Source organism: Grus americana, chromosome 8 (assembly GCF_028858705.1).
Source record: "Grus americana isolate bGruAme1 chromosome 8, bGruAme1.mat, whole genome shotgun sequence".
Taxonomy (NCBI): domain Eukaryota; kingdom Metazoa; phylum Chordata; class Aves; order Gruiformes; family Gruidae; genus Grus; species Grus americana.
In genome coordinates, this window is record NC_072859.1 from 7,414,177 (window position 1) to 7,435,533 (window position 21,357).

Here is a 21,357-nt window from a genome sequence, read left to right on the forward strand (position 1 = left end):
GGATCTCCTTGCGTTACTGAGGAGTGGGTCCTGTGGAGGGAAGGCAAACAGCAGGAGCTGAGTGTCCTGAGTTTACCAGGCGTGGATGACAGGGTGGTCTCGTAAGTGGGGGAGAATCATCTGGATGGAATGCTAGAGGTTGCAGAAGTGGCCAGAAATTAAAATTCGGAGAGCACCTACCAGAGGTTCGCTGTTGCACTGGAAGGATTTCTTGAATAAGTGTGCATAGGGCGACTGGCATTTGGTGATGCTCCGTGTTTTCATTAATGACCCGGGGTGGTGGAGCAGGGCTGCGGTTGAATCCAGATGACACCAGCCTGGGTGAGGGCCGGTATTGTGGAGAGCAGGGCTGGCATGCAAAGTAACTCAAATAAAGTGGAGACAGGGTCTGGGGGAAAAAAGGATTGACTGGAGCAAGTGTTGTTTGGGGCTTTTAGAAATAAAGAAAATTCTTTTCTTTTTTAAGAAATAAGCTTAGTGGGTGGTTTGGTCTGGCAAGTGCAGATGAATAGGTGCTGCTTCTGTCGTCTTGGTGAGCAGAATGACACAGTAGACTAAAATGTATGAAGGCCTCCTAAAGGGAGGCTGTCTGAGACAGAAAGAGGATGCTCTTTGGAGAGAAGAGCAAGTGAGAATGGACATGGTCAGTTAGCAAACAGGACAAGGAAGGTGGCTCGGGTGTCCCACCTGCTCTCTCCTCCTTCGGGAAGGACTGGGGAAAAAAGGTGAAACATTTGCATTCCTTGTACAAGGAAACGTTCTTCATGTTTTGTACTCTTGAGCTGTGAAAACTCACTGCAGGGTCATACAGAAGTACAGCAGGTTCTGCCTTGTCTTAAGGCTGCAAAAGCTCGGGGCAGGGGGCAGATCTGATGGTTACCAAGCAAATACGGTACAGGAGTTCTCCCCTTTCCCATTGTGTCCTTGTGAAGGGTAGGTCCATCAGCAGTGATGGAGATACTGTAGTATAAATGCAGGGCTGGTAAAAGGAGTGAATGTCCCATTGCAGAAACATTGACAGCCAGCATCGAGAAACATCGAGAGCCTAGGAGATGTGTCCCAAGTTGCCAAGTTTATTAAAAAAACTGCGCTTCATAAATGCTACACCATCCTCTGAAGCTTGCAGAGATTTCATGGAGACAAAACATCCCTGATCAGGTGATGGTGTCTGTGTGCTGGTACTGTCTCGGCTGAAAACAGGTTGGAAAATAATTTCATGAAAACAGCCGTTTGTTGCAATATCGAGGCTGGTGAACCTTTGGAGGTGTAACTTTGGGATGCTGAAATGAGGAGAGAAAATCCACCCGGCCCTTCTGAAGCTGAAGCACACTGGAGTGAGTGAGGACACCTGTGCCAAATCTGTTTGTGCAAATGGAGGGGTTTTTCAGGTTCAGCCGGTAAATGGCTCGTGTACCCGCCCCTGCCCCTCTTGTTTTTCATGGTGGATGCAACAGGGTCACGGTTCTTGTTTGCAGCATGGGCTTGATGTGGTTTTATTTACCCGCGCTTCATTCACGTGAACTGCGAAGGCATTTGGGAGGGAGAGAACAGAGAGGGGGATCTTCAGAAGAAGAAGGTGGCAATAGGTTACCGAGGTGCAAGAATGGCTTCGTGGTTGAGCGTGCCGGCGTCTGGGCTGTGTCCCTGCTGGGACGCGGATCTCCTGCGCAGCCTTGGCCTGGTCCCCTGGGGTTTTCCAGTCCCCTTGCCCAAGCAGACACGGGCTGTTGCCTCTGCCTTGCAGGTAGGAAAGGAGCTGGTGTGAAGACCATCCCTTGCTTGTGGTGCACCTGAACCAGAGGGGTCTTGACCGCTTCTGGGGCTTTTTGTTCTTAACGTGCTGAGCGGAGGGAGCCCTGAACCCTGCGTTATGGGAGAAGCAGTTTTCACCAGGACACAATTATGCCTGTTGCAGGGAGAACATTTAATTTCAAAGCCTGATAGATCAAATACAGCTGGGGGGTGGAGCTGCGTCTTCTCTCTCGCCTTGTCCAGAAGTTTGAACAGCAGAACAAATGATTTGATCATGTTTTTATTGTGCTTCTCCTCCTCCCTTTTATCAGGGAACTGTAAACCAGAGATAATCTACAATTCCCCGTGTCTAATCGTGCTTCCTGGCCACCTGAACGCCATCACCTCGTGGAGAAGATGGCCCTCCATCTTCTCGGCTCGCCCCGTGCCGGCTGCCTTCACAGCTGGCTGCTGAGTCCCGAGACCAGAGTTTTCCCCGAGGTAATAATTTACTGGGATGCTAATTGGGCCGTCCGCAGAGTGAATTAAAAGGACGTTCCTCCACTGGCATGGGAGCTGTGGGAATCCTGTGGCCGTGCCCAAAGGGTAGGAGGGATCTCATGGAGAAGTAACCGGAGCCTGGGAGCCCGTTTGCAAGGAAATTAAACTAAAATTGTGTGGAAAAACAGCCGTCGGGCTTCACATTTCAAACCCAGAGTGGTATCCAGTAGATCTGAAAAGCTGTTTAACACTTGAGCACGGGCAAACTGCAGTATCTTATTTTTGCTACAATATTAGCTTTTCCCCCTCCTTCATTATAACAGAATTAAATGGAAAAGTGACCGTTTACAATCCAACTAAAAACTGGCTGCAAACACCCAGCGCTAGGCAAAGCCTTTTTCTCCCCATTCCTTTTTCACCACTCTTGCGAAACATCCATTTCCAACAGGTTTAATCCAGAGCTGCTTGTTTTGCTGTGAGGGGCAGGGGAAAAAAAAAAAAAAAACCAATACCAAAACCAACAAGAACTTTTAAATCAATACTTTATATTGTCTGGGATTTTTTTTTTTTTTTTTTTTTAAAAAGCTCAACACTTTTGATGAAAAGATGTCAACCGTGCCCGGCTCCCCGAGGAAGCTCCCTCTACGGGCGATGCTGCGGTAGCGTTGCTCCGGCTCCGCGCCACGGCCACGTCCTACGCCAAAATCCCTTGGGAAGGTCCCGTACCACGGGCACTAACACTGCAGGAGCAGCTGAGACTTCCAGACTGTGAAACTTTTAGATTAAATCCTCTCTTTTCTTTTTTTTTTTTTTTTCTTTTGTTTCCCCCCTCCCTCCCCTGGAAAAAAAAGGTACTTAAAAATAATCACAAAAGTTGGGGTTTGTTTTTTTTTTTAACTCCGAAGCAGCAGGATGCTCTGGTAGCGCTGGAGACGGTATCGGCGTGGGGTGCAAACACAAGGCAAAGGGATGGACGCGTTCAGCTCCACATGAAAATTTTCATCTTGTGTTTTACAGCTAAAAGCTGCACACCAGCTCGTTTGATTAGGAAAGCGGTTCTGAATTTCCGCACGGAAAGGAGGCGGGGAAAGCTAAAGCCATTTGCACGCTTTCTGCCCGCTCTGCACTTTGGGCTGTCCGGTGGGTTTGCAGCCGTGCACGCGCCAAAGGGCTGACGGCTGAGGATGAGCTCAGTCTGCCTTCCCACCAGAGCCGCGATGGAGAACCGGCGTCTCTGCCTTTGCCAGAGCTCTCGCCGAGCAGCGGAGGTGGCAGGACGGAGCCCAGAGGTAAGGACGCCCGTGGGTCTTGTCGAGCAGTGTGGGGTGACAGCAACCCAGCTGTGTGCTCTCCTAGACACACCGGTTTTGATGTTCGGTCAAAATTTAACAGACTTATACAGAATACGCTGAATTTCCCACCCCTGGTGCTAGCAGGAACTCTGTCAGGGCAGCTGGTTTGCTTGGTGGTGATGAAAAATGTTGAATTTTAATCCCATGTAAAGGCCTGGAAAATGCTTCTACTTAGCATTGTGATGAAAAGAAGAAATTTCAGAGTTGCCATCGGAATGGATGTGAAAGGAGTGGCTGCTGCCCGAGCATTCACACACCATTCGTGGTGTCGCACGCGCGCACGCTTTTTCTTGGGCGCGCTTCCTCCTCCTTCAGGCTCGACCCTGGATTTCCTGCAGCAGGGTCTCAGGCATCGGATTTTATAAAATAATTCATTTAATTGAATGGTGCGGCAGCAGAGTCAGCCCGGGCTGGATGCCTCCAAAGAGAGGGACCCTGAACAAAGAAATCCCGGGGCAGTTACGCCCTTGGGATCCCTACTCCCACCCTTCACGCGCTGTCCCACGCGTCCTTTGGTCCGATGGTGATTTTTGGTCTGGGGTCTTCTAATATCTAATTGGATTCTTCTTCTGTGTCCAGGCAGGCAGGCTCTTATCTTGTTGACTTGCGGTTTCCACAGTTTTCCCCAAAGGTTGGAGCCTCCTTATCTTCTGGTTTACACTCCTTGTGCACCTGCCCTTGCTGGTGGAACATGGAGAAGAGTCCCAGACTCAGAAGAAACACTACTGAGATATTAGTGTGATATCAAAATACTTTCCCATACTAAAAGACAGCACTGTACTAGCTGTTAGGAACACTACTAGGAAAATTACTGAGAAAAACCCCTCTATTGCAGCCTAAAGGCTTCGGCAAATCTAGCTACTCATGCTAAGTAAAGCTAAACAAACAGCACAAATCACGCTCTATTATATTCCGAAGTAATTCATTCTAATTAAAACCTACTTATTTACGTTAATTAATATTCCTCAACAATGGCCATAAAGTGCTGTAGAGTCGATTCTGAAATATTGGCACGTCCGTAGAGCAAGTTCAGGGTCAAAGGGGAGGAACGTCGTGGCTGCGAAATCTCGCCTTCACAATTCCCTGCTCTTGTGGGAGGTTTGGAGTTTGCAGGGGGCACGTCGGGGCGCTTTGCTGAGGGCCAGGACGCCAGTCTCGGCTTTAGATCATTTGCTGCTTAGGACTAGAGGTTATTCACAGAAAAGCTGGCGCGTTTTCCTGATCTGTCGTTGTTCTCCTCCTCCGAGAGACGTTTCCTCCAAGCGATGATGTGGTACCGTGGGCTGAAGCTGCGCTCGCTGGACCAGACCTCCTCTGCTGGGTAAAGGCTGATTGCGGACCACAACAGGCTGGATGTGAAATACAGGCTTAAACCCGTGAGTACCAGCCCAAATTTTCCCGGAGTTATTGGGGTGTTCGGGGAGGGATATCAAACCCCAGAACTCTTTAAAATGCGTGGCCTTGGCAGTGGCAGCGGTGGGACAGACCGGACGGTGTCTGAGCTCAAAGACGTCCGTGACAACTCTGCAAAGCTGAGTTATGCGGAGTCGTCATGTTAACGTACAGTCAGCGAGAAAGATAGGAGAAATACCGCCACACAGAGATCCATATTTTTCCCCACTGAGTAAAATACTGTGTAATTTTATCTAGTTACTATAAAACAGTTTATACTCCTTGTTTATAAAAAAAGGGGGGGAACAAACATATTTCACTTCCTCCACTGACAGGCTATGGAGGAAAAATAGATGGTTTCTTCTGCATTTAATATTTCAAACCAAGTAGACCCAAAAGGAAAGGCAGCAATTAACCACAAGTACCAGCAATGTGTTCCTTGTGTTTCTTCTCTCTGGATTCGGCTATGAAGAGTCAGTTTGGAACAAACTTGTTTATAGGCATGTTAAATCTTTTAGTAATAATAATTTTCCAAGCTAGGCAAGAAAGTAATGCAGCTGCCACGTTCACCTTTCAGACCTCTGAGATGAGACCTGCATCGCACATTTAGTCAGGATTTAAACCCTTTACACTCAGCCAGTTAGAAGTGGTTAGTAAACGATCAGCAGATATCTGACCGTGTGTCGGGGTAAGCTCATACACAGGGACGTAAATTTGATAAGCCCAGCAGAACCCAAAAAAGGGGCAAAATGGTAAAAAGGGCATTGACGGTGGTGCAGATTTTCTGTGCCCCTGAACGTGCCTGTGCTTGCACACACAAAGATGCGCATTGCACACGCAGAGCTACGTGGTTTTCCTCTTCTGCTGTTAATTCCACGCACGACTCACCCTGTGGCTCCGAGTGATGACAGGAGAGATACGTGAGCATCGTCCCCTGCATCACCTTACCATCTCTGCTCGGGCTCTTGCCACCACGGGCTGTAAGACCGGAGTTAGCCGAATCCTCAGCAGGAATCCAGCAAGGACGCAGGGCTCCTCGCCTGCCGCCGCCTCCTCCTCTGCGTAGCCTGCACCCAGGCTGGCAGCATCCTGTGACTAACTCTTCTAGACTAGATTTCTCCAAGGGAGGACCAGCGCTTAATTTGGCTGACTCTGCGCTCTGCGGGAGCTCTCATCCATGCCAGCTTGAGTCCTTGCAAAAACCCATCATCATTAGTCCTCGAAAGGAACAGCTCGGATATTCTCCACCCCTGTTGCTGCAGGCTGGGATGTACCGCGCGTTCCCACAGACCGAAATTCCCCTGGTGGGCTCAATTACAGCAATCGGCCTTCACGCTCTTTTCAATGGCGCTTCCGCCTCCGACTCCGTAAGGCCACCGCGGTGGGGCCAGAAGTAGCAGCTTTCCCGCAGGTGTTGGGGGGGTGGCGGGGTGACACCGCTAATTCGGCTTACGCGAGACCGGGGTGGGGTGGGCATGGAAAGTGGCGTACGGGGCCCACGGGCTTGTCTCTAAGGGGGTTGCCCTAATCGGAGCCGTTTGGGATGTGCCCTGGCTCCGTCCTCTAGCGAGGCGGCTCTCTGTCGGCGAGGTCTTCGCTCCAGCTTGCAGCAGGTTTGCTCTGGTGCAAGGCAGGGCTGGGCTGGGGAGAACCAGGCCAGCGCGCGTTTCTCTGTGCTAACACATTGGCAGCCTCTCAATGAATAAACCACTAGAAAACAAATCTAGAGCAGCCCTCGGCTGCGGTGGCCAGACCTCGTCTGTTAACTGGGTTGAAGAGTACCAGCTGCTCTGCTCCTGCCCGGGGGAAGAGAGGCCCTTCTGCTGCGGTCTGGGGACTAGAAATGAGCCTGAACCAACCCCTGCAAACTGGGATGGCTTTTAGACTCCAGCTCTGGATCCAAATCCAAATTTCATGGCTTTACGTGCTGCCTGAACCAATGTCTTGGCTCCGAATACCTCCTCACTCTCAAAGGGCAAATACTATGGTGGCGACAAACTTTTTTTCCGTCCACGGCTCTGTGTAACGCTGACTTTGAGGTGCTCTGGCTTGGGCTTCCCCAGGTGCGTCGCTGCAGCCGGGACGTGCACGCATGGGTTTTGTGCAGCAAGTCGGGGATGTATGGCTCGTGGTTCTCCATTCGTAGGTGCTTCCCCGTGCCGGGCTGCATTGAAGGGGGAGCTGTGCTGGGGGGGCAAAGTCTCCCTTGCAGCGGGACGGGGAGTCGAGGTGGCAGAAGAGCAGCGTGTAGGGTCAGTAACTCGGGTCCCAGGGGCGGCTTGGCGAGGGGGGATGAGGACGGAGGAGGCGATGTGTTATTTTGGCTCTTGCAAGGCGTTAAATAACCTTTTCTAGGAAAAGGACTGAGCCTGGAAAACTGCTTGCTCTTCCTGTGTTTTCTAGTGGCATCTGTGCAGCAGCAGTGTAATGCCGGTACTTAGGCACCAGCTGTGGTCAAGCAGGGCTCTGTGTCTGCTGGGTAAAAAAAAAAAAAAAGATATCCCGACTGTAAATGGGAAAGATTTGGTAAAAGGAATTTATGTTCCCATTTGTCTAAATTTCACTGGTGTTTCATAGTTCAAAGAGGTGTTGTCCAGCCTTACTCTAGGTTGAAATACTTGTGTCACCGGATGTTTTCTCCATCCCGTTCAAATGGGATGCTCTGGGTTAATTGCTCACAGCGACTTTGTCCTGGGTTTGCCCTTTGTGCTGTTGACTGCGGCGGTCCCCAGCCCTCACTGGGGCAGCAGCAAGACACGTTCGGGGTGTCGCAACACCTCCGCCTGTCCCCGGTGGCCGAGGACACAGGCATCCCTGGGCAAAAAGATCCAGCGACGCTGAGCCATGCCAGAGGATATATTGCAGATGTGTTGCAAAGTCTTGGGAGCGTGGGAGGAGATAGGTCAGCCAAAATCCTGAGCGGTCCCCGGCAGCATCTGGGAGGTGCCGTCGTGACCCCAAAGCTGTCGCGGTAGGTGGGCACATCCCTTGAGCCGTGTTCCCTGAGTAAATTGGTGCTCAGCTCTCACCCCGCTGCTGTCTCCCACCTCTTCTCTCCTCCTAGGATTCCCCTCCTGAAGCCGCCTCAACCTGCTGTGGCACCTTCTGTCAAACGCTTCACACGTTTGTCACCAAAATGTTTTGGCAGCAGCAGCATCTCTAGGTTTTGACATAATCCCGACAGGAGACTTTCTCAATTATTACTAATGGAACATTATGCTCCTCTTTGGGAACTCCTGCATGAATAAAAAGGGTCATTAATGACATCTGCGCAGAGCCCGGAAATTATTAGTCAATGCTGATACAGTTTTATTTTATTTTTTTAATTTTTACATATATATTTTCTTAAGTTCTGTTAATTTCCCACCTTGCCTCCCACCCTCTTCTCCAAAGTCTCCCGTGCAAGCCGGAGCTGAGCTGGGTTATTGTCAACGTTCTTGCTTTTGTGCAGGTAAATGCTATTCCCCTCCCACCCTTCCTTCCCTTTTATTCCCTCTTGGCTTCTTTAAAGATCGTAGCTCTCGTTTCAGTCCCAAGAGAATCCCGTTGCACCTTTCTCTGGGCTTGATTTTATTGCCAGTCAAGCTTAAATACTTCTAGGACTTGAAGAAATCAGTATCGCCCACGTCCTACCAAGGCAGCGCTGGAGGGGGAGCAGTAGGACTGTGTCCTGTTGTTTGTGGCCATTGGGGTGGCGTGTCCCCCCCCTTCCTGTGCAGGGTGCTGGTGGCACACACGAGATGCTGGGAGAGGGACTGGAGGTGTCCCCAAGTGCCACGTAGCATCACGCGACAGGGAAGTTCAGCTTGGATCATTTTAGAGGACTTTCTAGACAAGAAAATATTGTGGCGTTTGGTTTTTTTTCTGTCCTCCTGCCACGTCTTCAGTTGTCTCTACTCAATACCCCTAAAAATGGCCCAAAGTAGACTTTTTCTCTTTTTTTTTATTTTCTTTTATTTTCCAGAATAATGCAGCAATTTGAGGAACCGGTACTTTGCAAGACAAAAGGCCCCTGTGATAGGGCCCTACAGAGATGTGACAAAAAAAGGGGTCTCTGCCCTGAACCATGTCAACTGGGTCTGCGAGTCCTGACTGCTGAGGAGGTGACTGGTGCAGGGCTGTGCGCAGGGCGTCGGAGGCGGCATCTGTCCCGTTATCGATAACAACACGTGGGTACGAGCCCTGGGCCGACGGCAGTGCCAGCGGCACGTCCGGCAGGACAAAACCCTGAGGCCATTCCTTCTGCTGCATTGCCGTGCCAGCACGTATAACTTGGAGGCACGTGGGGTTTTTTTCCAGAGAGGGAAGGGAGAGGTTTGGGTTGATGGTTAGGCTTTTGGAGGGATCTCTCATGGCCTGCAGAACAGGTGGAAGGTTGATATCTCCATTGGCTCAAAGCTTGTTTTTATTTTTGGGTTGGTATCGGTCAAATAAGCTGCAGAGAAATCGAAGATGGTGTTGCTCCATAGCCAGCGGGGAGGATCTCTGCTTCCTGCACCCGCTACGAGATGCCCATCTCCACGGTAATGCCATTACATCTGAGACTCTTCCCCAAGCCGTAGTCTGCGACCAGAGGAGATGTGGCTGCCGTGGGGCTCGGTTTGCTCAGCAAGGGGCACCAGCTGGGGTGAGGGGTTTGGCCCAAGTGGGAGACGTGACTGTTCTCCCATGGGACACCCACGCCCCGGATTCATGGCAGAGCTGCTGGCGCGTCCCCGGGGAAGGTCAAGCAGGGATCGCCGGCCGCGATTCAAACCTGGCGCTTGGGGTAAAAGGTCGATGCAGTAACTCTAAAAAGAAAACTGCTAAACTAGAAATAGACTCCTTTTAAAAAAAAAAAAAAAAGTCCCTTGGAGAAAAGATATTTCAACCCCTTTTTGATTTATGACCTACTATAGGATATTGAGACATTATTTACAATCGATATATGCTCCTGCAAGACTCCCGCTGGAGCCATAGACCCTGCCTGTTAGAGTGGAGACCGGTCAACCCGCTCCACTGGAAGTGCCAGCCATGTCCTGCTGGAACAGGCTATAAAGTCGGACGCAGCTGTATATCTTTCAGAAAATGGACCTGGTTACACGTGTCTTTGGGCAGCTGACACAGGGATATAGTTTAGGGCTAAGACAGCAGTTCGGTAGCAGAAATCAGCATTCCTCAGCCTTGCCAATAATGAAATCTCTTGCGCAACATAGAGAGCTCCGTGGCCTTAAAGGTGCAAAATGGAGTTGTTCCGTTGACTTGTAATGGAATTGGGCCAATTTTGAAGCAAGCGCCGGATTTTATTCCAGGATTTTATCTTTAAAGGGGGATTTGCAAACACTTTAAGGGGTGTTGCGAGGAGGGGGCGGGGGGGGGGGGGAAATTCGTTCAGCGTAAAATTGCGTCCTGGCTGAATTCCAGTTTGGGTAATTACATTCTCTTTCTGTAGTGGCTGCAGGACAAAGGGCCATTCATCACGCTCCAAAGTGCTGCAAAGGGCTCCCGTGTTCTACCGGAGAAGTGCCTGCATTCGAATCCAAGCCGAGAAAGTTTCCCCCCCCACCCCTCCGTGCTCGAGGCCGCTCCAGAGAGTAATGGAGCTTGGCAGTGCTTTAGGATCCTTTTGGGTGAGATATAGGGGCAAGCACCTTGCCATGCGCTGCTCAGCCTCCAGCAGATCTGGGTAAGTAGGGCGCTCTGCAGAATAGATTCCTTCTTCCTTCCAGTGTCCTGTTGGCTCGCCTTTCACCCCGAGGCCATGCTTGGCTTTGCAGAGTGCTGCCGGAGCTCCAGGAGATCTCACTGGAGCAGAGGGAGCTGGATTTCCTCTCTGCAAACCTGCCATTATGGAAATGCCTGTAGGCAGGAGGTTGGGTCGCATCCAGCTAAGCGGGACTCAGGAACTCGGGGTGCGTTCAGAAGTGATGCTGGGGAGCCTGGAAGGGTGCGGGTGCGCTGCCTTCCTCCTCGCGGGTCTCCGTACAGCCAGCGAAGAAATATTTGCAACCCTTCCCCAGCGAAGAAATATTTGCAACCCTTCCTCCAGCTCTCCACCTTGCGGCGGGGGGGGGGGGGGGGGTGGTCACACTTAAATAGTGGACCCCAGTCTTCAGCAGAAGCAATTTAGCAGCAAAGCAACAGAGCGTTGCTTCCTTATCTCCCTGGTACCTCTCTTTCCAACTGCTCTCTGTTGAGGCAGAGCGAGGCCCCGGTGTTCAGGTAGAGCCCATGCGAGATGGCAGCGGCTCCGTGGGGTGAGGGAGCATGTCTGCATGCCACCCACCAGCTGACCTGCCAGGGAGCATCCTTGGCCTATGTGCCTTGAGAGTGTCCCTTTAAAGCAATTTGTAGACTGTTATCCTGTATCATTAACCTAATTAGTGTAATTGCCGCCATTTATGTAATGAGTATAAATACTGGAGGAATCCCATAATTAGAAGATGTAATTAGGTAATTAATAGATGACATGGTAACAAAAATCCAGGGGAAACTTTGCAAGGTGGACACCGTGCGTGTGTTTGTGCATGCGTGCACGTGGCTGTTCAGACACACCGGTCCTGCCAGGGTCTGCGGCAGATGTGCTCTGCGGTTGGCTTCAGGCTGGAGCCCCTCCATGTTACGCTGGCATCGCAAAGGGACCTTCAGGTGACGTGAGAAGGCTCTCTTAGGTCTCTGCAGATCTTGCAGAGGGGCTCTGCAGAGCTATGGCCGTTGCCGTGCCATACAGACACTCTCTGCTTTCAGGTCCTGGGAGAAGCAAGGTGAATTTAGCAGAGGTCTGAGACTTTCCCCAGCCCTAGGCTAGAAGGTGGCTTCAAGTCACGTTTGCCCCAAGGTGCCTCTTTTCTACAGCCAGCGCCGGAATAGCGTGAAGGCCAGCTCCTGCACATATAACCTGCCTGACCGGAGGGATGAGGAGCCCCAGGGTTGTGCTCGGCTGCACGATAACGTCCCGGTTTAGTTCTCTTGTGGGCTTGGCTTAGAAAAGTAATCGGAGCTGGAAATTGTGTTTGTGCTGTGGAGAGCTGATAAGGTTCCTGCTGTGCCCGAGGAGCATTTTTTTAGAGGTTCGTGAGCTGTGAGTGTTTTAGCTGGACCCTTTCTAGTCATTGAAACATTGACTTTTTCCTGCTGCTCTTCGTCTCTTGCTCCTCAAAGTCCGTTTGCACTTCTAGAGTACTGACATGTCCAGATGCATCAAAAGAAAATAAGTCACAGTTACGGAGAGTGCTTTTTTGTCGTTGTTGAGGATCGTTTGGATTCCCAGTTGGCACCTGCCGGGAGGAGTCCTTACTGCTGGCTTTGTGGCAGGAGGAGAAATCTCTCCTTCACACACTCGCTCGCCTCTCCAACGTTGTTAAGCAGTGGCTGGCTGAAGGGACCATCAGTTTTCCCCTTCTGATACGAACATCTAAGGAAGAAGCTGACTTGAAAATGCCAGTGGGACCAGCCAGGCCAACTCTGACCCAGGTGACAAAAGACATTTTTCAGCCACCAGACTCTAGCTCTCTAAATCAAGGCTCCCATCCAGTTCCTCAAAAAAATTAAGAGGCTTTGCATCCTCTCAGAAAGCAGCTTCCTTTTCTGCCCTGTGAGCCATTACAGAGTGGCTGAAGCTCTTGGTCTCCCTTCTGGCTGGCTCTGGAAGGAGCCTTCTCCTCCAACCAGGAACTGCAGATGGACACTGTGGAGTCATCAGTTCCCTTCTCCCCCTACTCATCACCTATGAAGACTCGCTGATCTTCAAGCAACCCACCTTCAAGGACTCAGGGATGAGCTCTTCCTCTGGGATTGCTCCTGCTGGGACGTTTTGGTGATGATGGTGGCGTTTTAATGGCAAGCTCGGAAATTGTGAGTGACGTAGCAACATCATCATGGCAGGTCAGAGATCTGGGGCCACTGGTCTGGGGAACATGTCTCTGGGAAGGCCTGTCCGATGCTCAGCACTGCTTGGATCCTGCTATGTGTGGGAGAGAGAAACTTGACTTGGAGGTGATTTTTGTGGATTTTAGCTGGGCTAAGAGGGGGGATAAGCCACCAGTATCTTGTCTGTGGGATGTCTCATCTGCAGATGGTACTGGGCTCTCTGCGCTCCACATTGACTAGTCTATTCTGGCTTATTTTGAAGAAGCCATAGACCTTGTGGCTTTTACTCTTGGCCTATCTACCTTTCTTTTGGAGTACGTCCTCTCCAAAAGTTGAGCTGCTTTGCACTCCTTGGAGGAGCACTGCAGCCAGCAAGAAGCGACCCCAAGACCTGCAGCACTGGAAGCACTGGCACGTAGGAGAGGTTGGAGAAGGAGCTTGTGCAGGCGTTGGGTGGCCAAAGGCTGCTGAGTCCCCAGGACCAGCAGCTAGAGGGAGATATGACCTCACGCTGAGGGCCAGCCTTGTCGATGCCGTGGATTCCTGTCACAATGCCAAAGAAAATCCTCTCGCTTTCCAGTGTTTAGGGTCCATGTAATGAACAGCCATAATGCAGACTTCATTACATGGCAGAAGTAATTCTCGAGATTAAAGACTTTTAAAATGGCTCCTGCTGGAATCTCTGCCAAAGTATGTCTTAGTCCCTGTCTACATGGGAAGTTTTATCAGGTGTATCACGATCAGCATATGCAGGTCCGGTTACACCAGGAAGGCTCTGTCTAGACACTTTAATTCCGGTATAAAAAGGTCCTTTTTTTTGCCTTTAGCTTAAACTTACTTGCAAACAGCCTTCACAAAATCAGGGCCTGTTTCATCAGTGTGAGAGCACTATGTTTAGGTCTGTTTGAATTCCCACCCTGGACTGCACCAAAGCCCACCCTGTCCCGAGGCCAGGGGTTTCTGCTCCTGCCGTGGCCCTGGCCCACGGACTTGGAGGTGGCTCTTCGTGCCCGAAGGAAACGCGTGGTCTTGCAGGGCACTTCTGCAGTCCTTCAGGTTGTCCCTGCTCTGCCCACCTCTGCTTTGCGATCCGTTGTCCCACGATCCCCGTCCTTCCACCCCAATGGGATGCGTCCCATGGCACACCATTCAGTGAAGTCTTCCTCAGCTGAACCTTCTGGGTTTCATCGAGGAAGCTGGTTTGGGGATTTGCCCACTAACACCCAAATTTGAAGGAGCCGTGTTGCATTTTGGCTCATTTTCCATACAGTGAGCTCTGAGTCCCAAACGATCCCAGCTTCAAAACTTGTTCTGAGGCTTTGCAGGCTCTTGAGATCAACCCACCAGCTTTGCAGAGCTAAGCGGAGGTGCTGCATCTCCTACCCTACAGCCGTGAAGGGTGACTCCTGGATGCTGGCTTTCTGAGCAATGGCTTTCCTCTGCTCCAGACCATCGCACGGGTGAGGATCATTGCCATTTCTACATGTGCTTTCCTTGCCTTTGCCCTCCCCGGGCACCAAGCATTAATTTATTTTTGGGGCCATGTCCAAATCACCCTAACGCAGACCTCCACCATGAGCGTGGAGCAGCTGTACTTTGTCACTTGCTCTCCTTTTATGATGAAACCCCTTTTTGCTGTGTTTCTGTCTCCTTTTCAAGGTCTATCTCTGCCTGAGTCCTGCCAAGTTTCATTTTGTTTCTGTATTTCTTGATTTCCAAATGTGTCTTCCTTTGCTGATCTCTCCCCCACCTCATCTTTTTTTCCCTTGCAGTCCTGATGCTAGGTGTGAATATCCTTTTCCTGTTAAACATGGTTCCAGGCTCAAAGCCTTGCTCTAATGGTTGTTCCACCTGCCTTTCACACTCTAATCAGAAGGAAAAAAAAAAATTGACGTTTCCTCCATGTTCACGTCCTTAAGCTCTTCTGTTGTGTTGAGCATGTTGATTTTGTTGTAGTTCTAGCTTAGCTTTGGGCAGGAGCAGTTGTCTGGAGGAGGAGGAGGAAGGTTTAAAGCTTTAACTGGGAGCAGTTAATTATGTTCCTCTATAAGATTTGTCCTGGTTCAAAACAAAATGGATCTGAGGAAGTCACGTGGCTTCTGTTAGGCGAGAGGATCCCAGTGTTGTCTTTTTTTCCTTTTATTTTTTTTTTTCTCCTAACTATCTCTGTCTACAGATTTATTGGAAGTCAGGTTGCCAGGAGAGCGTTACCGAATAATTATCCTGTGCTACCTTACCGTAACCTTTGCAAAAAAGTGTTTAGATAGAGAAACCGCTTGAACTAGTCATTAATATCTTATAGGTCAGAGTTACGGATGTTGCATTGTGATGAAATATGTATTTCTTCCTATTTCTTCGGAAAATGGGCTTGTGAGACAGAGTAAGATTTATGATGATCTTAATTAGTTATTTCCTAGCTTTCAAAATGTTTGGGTTTGAGAGATGATATGATAGATAATTAACTTGTTGTCATACAGTGACTTTTAAAATGAAATGTTTGTTCTCAAAATATTATTTATCTCAATATGCATCGTATGCATGCCATAGTACGTACACACACGTGTTATATAGATGAATACACGCGTACGCATCTCTGCAGCATTCCCCGCACCGGGAGTGGGGAGCACAGGGCAATGCTCCCACCTCGGGCATCGTCCCGGGCCCCACGTCAGGCTGAGCAGAGGGGGATGCTGCCACGTGGCTGCTGTTCTTGCTGGGCTTCTCCTTGCTTTCCTGCTGGAAGCTGGCGGGGGGACACCCGCAGAGGGGACGGGAGTCGGCATTCTGCCCTGCCCGCTCCTGCGCGGGTTTACGGGCTAAGGAGAAGGGCAGAGATAACGCTTGGTTTTATCTGTCGTCAGCAGGCGCGAGATGGCCACATCGGCCCGGGGCAGTCAGGAGGGATGCATTTGTGATGCTTTTTTCCTCTGCTTTGTCCTAAAAACCAGGAGGGGACAGCGGCCCCGCTCCTCCAGGGTCCTGCACGAACAGTTTTTGGGAAGTCCTCCAGACCAGTAAGCTCCAGGGACACCGGCCAGTAACACGGCGCTGCTAAGAGCTGGGGATTTGTGACTTTTTTTTTTTTTTTTTCTCTGAACTAGTAAACTCGAAATGAAAGGAGCTGTATCCCTCATTGCTACATCCCTCGGGGCCGGAGGGGGGTTGGAGAGAAACTCCAGGGAAGGCAGAGGGCAGGTTTGCGTTGACCCCAAAGGATGCTGGATGTGGTCCATGAAGCTGTGGCTGCGCGATGCGTCGTCGCTGCAGTGAGCAGAGCTGCTGCAGAAGGAGAGAGGTCACCTGGAAGTTGATTTATTTTTTTTTTCTTTCCCTTTCTTTGGCATTTTTCATCAAAGCTTTATAAATAACAGACAAAACCCCTGGGGAAAAACCTCCCAACTAGCCGCCTGTTGCAAATACTCCAGGAAATGGGCTGCGGGGGGAAGAGGGAAGGAAGGCTAAATTTGGTGCCTTTTATTTTTAACAAGGGCTATTTCAATCTGTTTTAAACCCATGCGAAAAAAAAAAAATAAAAAAAAATTTAGAGCCATGAGAAACTTTTGCCAGCGCCGTAGGAGTCTGTCGAGCCAAGCACTTGCTCTGGCCGGCGCGGCACAGACGCGGTGTCTGCGCCAGCCCCTGCTCCGGCTGATGACGGCTCAGACGCTGCCAAGGCCGTCTTAGGGACGGGGAGCTCAGGGACAGAGATGAAGGAATGTTTTTTCAAGGCCTCACAAGATTTCTCTATCAAAGCCAAGAGAGGCTCGAACCTTTCCAAAGCCAACCGAAGGATGCATCTGCAAGCCCTCGCGTTTCTGCAGGGCTGTTGTGCTAGGGTCCCTGGTGCAGCACGGTAAAGTTTAAGTTAATAAACCTAAAAAGCCAAGCAGAAAGCAAACCTCTGCTTTTATTTTGCTTTTTAAAAAATTCCATGACAACTCTTTTCCTCTCAGCTGGCCCTTGCTAAAGCTTGCTGCTTGCAACACCTGAAGCCGAGGCATAAAAAATGACTTGGCAGCATCCCTCTAACATTCCCCTGGCACTCTTCGGAGAGAGAGGGTGTTAACCTTGGTGTCCTGGCCGTGCGCCAGGGTAACTAATTACATTCGGCCTCTATAAATTAGCCCTGCGATGGCAGCCGGGGAGCTGCAGCGTCATTTCCTCCCGGCTCCGTGCACGACGCCCGAGATGTTCCACCCCGGCACCGGTTGCATCTCGGCGCGTGAGGTGGCGTGGAGGATGGGCACGGGGAGCAACGCGGACTTGCTCATGCAAACGCTCCGTTAAATTGTCCTGGGGCTACGGGTGCTGTACAACAGGTCTGGTTCTCCGTGCTTCTGCTCCCACGTTTGGAAAAGGGAGAGCAGAGGGGACGGAGCCGAGTCGGATCGGGCTCCCCACCCCAACAGGGTGACCTGATAAATTGCCACCAGTCAGCTGAACCTCGGTAACGGCCTCTCAGCTCGCAGCTAAAATTAGCTGAAACGGCATGAAGAGAATTGCTGAAACCTCCACGAAAGTGATTTAAGCCGAAGCACGTGACCTTGCATTTGTCACGGGCCGAAGCACGCGCAGGCTGCGAGCACAGCGCAGGTGATGCGCGGTAGCGTGTTAAGCCGCGTAGGCTTGGGCCGTAAGTATCTCGGTAGTCGGATCGCGTGTCCTACCTGGTCCCGCCGTTCCCCAGCACTGACTCGGGTTAACCCCTTCTGCTGGGACACTTCACCTGGTGCCTGGTTATAGCCGGACTGGACCTCGCGGTGCAGGAAGGGTTAGTTTAAGATTAGCTACAATGGGTTGGCCAACTGTGCTGTATTTCCCGGTGCGGATGCCAAGCTAACCCTGCCGAATCGAGTCTGGGGTGAGACGGAGTATGTCTACGTGGAGGAGACAGATGATAAAGTGAAGAGGGTTGGAAGGTCTAAGCAGGAGGAGGCGTGGTGGCATGTTCCAGACTGTTTTGTCGTTGTCCCTTTCAAAGGTTGGCTGCTTGGTCTTTAATTTCCGAGACAGCGGACTAAGGGATGTGGGATGACTGTGCCTTCCCTTCGGAGAAATCAGCGGCCCCGGCCCGCGCGCCCTTCCCAGGCTGGCAGCGCAGGCTGCGGCTCCTGGGGTTGCCCGCGGTGGAGCGGTTCCACCTTTGCACGGCTGTTCTGTGTGTGGGAAAGGATTTCAAGAAACAATTGACCAAATGAAACCTCCGTAATGCTTCTAAATACTCAAACACATTAGACATGCCTGCCCAGCTCAGAGATAAATTAGAGCTATTATCACTAGAGCCCAGACAAACAAACGGAGGGCTCTCTCCAAACAAGCCATTCACTCAAGAGACTGGATTTACAAGGGTCAGGGAAGCAGCGTGAGCCGCAGACACCTGCGTTCTTCTGAAACCTCTTCACATTGGTCATACTGACCGGTGCAGGAGGAGGGGAGAGAGCACAGCTCTGCCCTTGGGGATCTGGGGAGTCGCTTCCACGCGGGGACTGCGGCGCTGTGACCTACTGGCTGGAATTTTGCTCTCCGTGTCCACGATCGAAGGTGGAAATCTGATCTGTTTTGCTTTTCTCCCACGTGATGGTTTAGGAAATCGAGGTGCTGGAGCGCATCAGGGATGCCAAGGCCGCTTTGCTTTGCTCTTGGATTTTTTTGTTTCTGCTTCCAAGGAGGGATGGGGAGCCGAGTTGGTGGTAAGGTGGCGTTGAGAGAGAGGTCAGTTCAAATCAGCGTCTTGGGCATCAGGGAAACTGCCTGAAAGGGTAAACAGAAGCCAGAGCGTGTATTTTGGGCTTGGTTTTGTGTGGCAGCTAAAGGGAGGAAGGAGCAGATGCAGAGGCTAAAAGGAGTAAAGGGGGGGGGGGGGAAAAATATCATTATTCTGCTTCCCTGGCTGCGTTGGGCAGTCAGTGCTTCGGTGCAGGGAGCGCGGCGGCACAGCTTGCCACGGTGGCCGGGAGCCACCGCGCTGGGGTTGAGCGTGAGGGAGGCTCGGACTCAGAGCCTGGCTCTAGCGGGGTGTCTGGAAAAGGGCCACGGTCAGCGCAGGGTTTTGGCTGGGGGAGAGGGGGGGTCTGCAGCACTGCGACCCTCGCCCGCTCGCCTGGCAGCTCAGGCCAGCATCACCCGCAGGGGCTGTGACGGAGGGCGTTTTTCTCCTCTGAGAGATGCTCTTGAACCCAAAAACTTGATCCCGAACCAGAGCGTCGCTTTTTGGAAGACATCCAGTCTCCATGCACGACCTCTGACTGATGATGAATTTGTCATTTCCCTTGGTAACCAGACCTGGTGATTAACAACCCTCCCTGTTCAAAATTGTCTTTTATTTCCTATTCAAGGTTCCCTCAGTCAAGTGTTGTCAACTCTCACTATTTATTTTGGGTTTTGCTGCTTACTGTGCCTTTTACCTGTGAGCCTAACGAACATGCCAATCTCAGCTATTTTCACTCGGTGGGTATCTGGGATCGAGTCACGATGAAGATTTTCTTTGACTGCTGAGCAGACAGAGCCCTTTCAGTCTTTTGCAGGGTTGAGCACAGGCAAAGGAGAAGCTGTGCTCGCCACTGCCTTGAGCATCTCCCAGTGCGTGGAATTTTATTTAAAGTCCCAGCCTCTGGATTCGAACCGTTACAAGGACCTTCCGCTTTATTTTTGTAGAGACCTGAAAACGTGACCCAAAAGACAAACAAAAATAATCATCATTTGGGGATTTTTTAATTTTATTTTTTTTTAATGCATGAAGAGTTTTGTGATGTTTTGGTTCATTGTGAGCAGGAGGGGTGGTGGAGACTAATTGGCGATTGGCTTGGTGACTAATTAGCAAAGCTGCAAACTAACCAGGGTGCCACCATGGGGCTCGGGGGGTCTCTCCTTGCACACGTGTGGTTCCTGCAGGCAGGGTAGGCATCGACCTGAAATTCCCGCAGCCCTTCCGCCTGCACAGTACCAGAGCAGGTTTAGTCGATGAGGGTGGCCCGTCTGGCCTCCACGCCTCTGCATTTCAAGTCTTCATCATCTGCAGGTTCTTCCGCATTACTGGCCAGGCTGAAGGGCACAAGTGGCCTCGCCATCGGCATCACGCACGTGGAGAGACACAGAGTTTATTTTCCGGTTTCCTTCGAGCATCAGAGGTCCGTTGCGTTGTGTTCCACCTCCCTCCGCTGAGCTAATGTGCTTCGGTCATCCCACGGCTTGGGCTGCGTTTGTCTTCCGCTGTGTTTGTCGCCCTCCCCACGTTTCCCTGGACGGAGCGCTGCGGCGGCCGCCTCTGCACGGCTGTAGGGGTCAGGGACGGTGGTGGCAGCACGCTCGGGGGAAAGCTGGCAGGTCCTCTGAAAGGGGTAGGTGTAAACCAGGAGCGTTTCAAACTGAAACAGCAAGATGCCTGGTTTAAAAATGTTGAAATCACGTGTTTCCGCCTTCTTCATTCCTCTCTTTGTATTTCTTCCCAGGAAATAAACCTGTTTGTGAAGTTGGATCCAGAGTAATAGCAGCTTCGGTGGCTGGTTTGCTGTTGATTTAAAACTTCAGCGAGCCCTGCTAATTGCAGCCTTGCTCCTCTTAAGTTTCTCCAGCCTTTGCAGTGAAGCTCGACCTCATTCGCCCTTTCCAGGCTTCAAGGTTTGGGTGCTGTTACCTGACATTTCTGCTGCTAAAAGGACTCCGGAGGCTGGGAGTTTGGGACCACGCTTCTAACCACTGTGAATATTGTGCATGTGTCTTATCCCTTCCATAAAAGAATCAAGCTGGTGGTCAGGCCCTGAAATGCTTGTGTATTTATTAAAAAAAAAAATAAAAAGCTGCAGCAAATAGGGGTTGATGCCTCAGGAGCTGGGAGAAAAAGAGGGAAGATGTGTGCGTACATGTGGTGAAAGGATATACCGGTTGGTAGCGTATCCCTGTGGTTATTGTGTTTGCTTCTCGGTTATCGTATGAGGCCTAAATGAGGGTGTCAATAAAATAATCTATGATGGGCATGTAAGACAGCGGTGACTTGTGTTTTATGAAATGATCTGAGGAGCAGAGGAGAGGTAGGTTGTGGCCATCTGGCACAACCTGAGATGACCCGTGCAGAGGCTGCTTTGCCCCAGTTCTGAGAGAGATGCTCAAAGACGCCCAGCTCCGCTCCCACCCCGGTACCCGGGAGCTAAGGGTCAGGAGAGAGACTGGTCGGGGGCTCAGCTCCTTGGAAAATTACCTTATTTACGTGATGGCAGGGAAGACATCTGTGTTTAGCTGTCAGCAAATTAATGAATTAGAAGACAAAGATTCAAACGAATGTTCTCTATTTTTCTGAAAAGCACACACAGCCTTGGCTTTCAGTTACTGCAGAAGCAATTGAGGGGTTTTCCTAGCAGAAATGAGAGTTCCAGCTAGTGAAACCCGGGAAGAGCGAGCCCATGCCTCAGGCAGGAGGCAGGCAGACAGTGCAAGGGAGACAGCAGCAGTGACTGGTGTTTCAGCATGTTTACAGGAGCCGAAGAGCTGGGACTGGGGCGGGCCAGCCCTGGGGAACCCCAGACCATCCGACCGCCCT

The 21,357-nt window shown here is 50.9% G+C and overlaps 1 long non-coding RNA gene across 1 annotated transcript; it reads left to right on the forward strand.

Annotated features, from left to right (window-relative positions):
* Positions 1–2,069: 2,069 nt before the first annotated feature.
* Positions 2,070–20,790, forward strand: LOC129209356 (uncharacterized). The gene is made up of 4 exons (XR_008578052.1): positions 2,070–2,232; positions 3,250–3,521; positions 4,834–4,960; positions 20,273–20,790. It is a non-coding gene; the product is annotated as an uncharacterized LOC129209356 (long non-coding RNA).
* Positions 20,791–21,357: the final 567 nt, after the last annotated feature.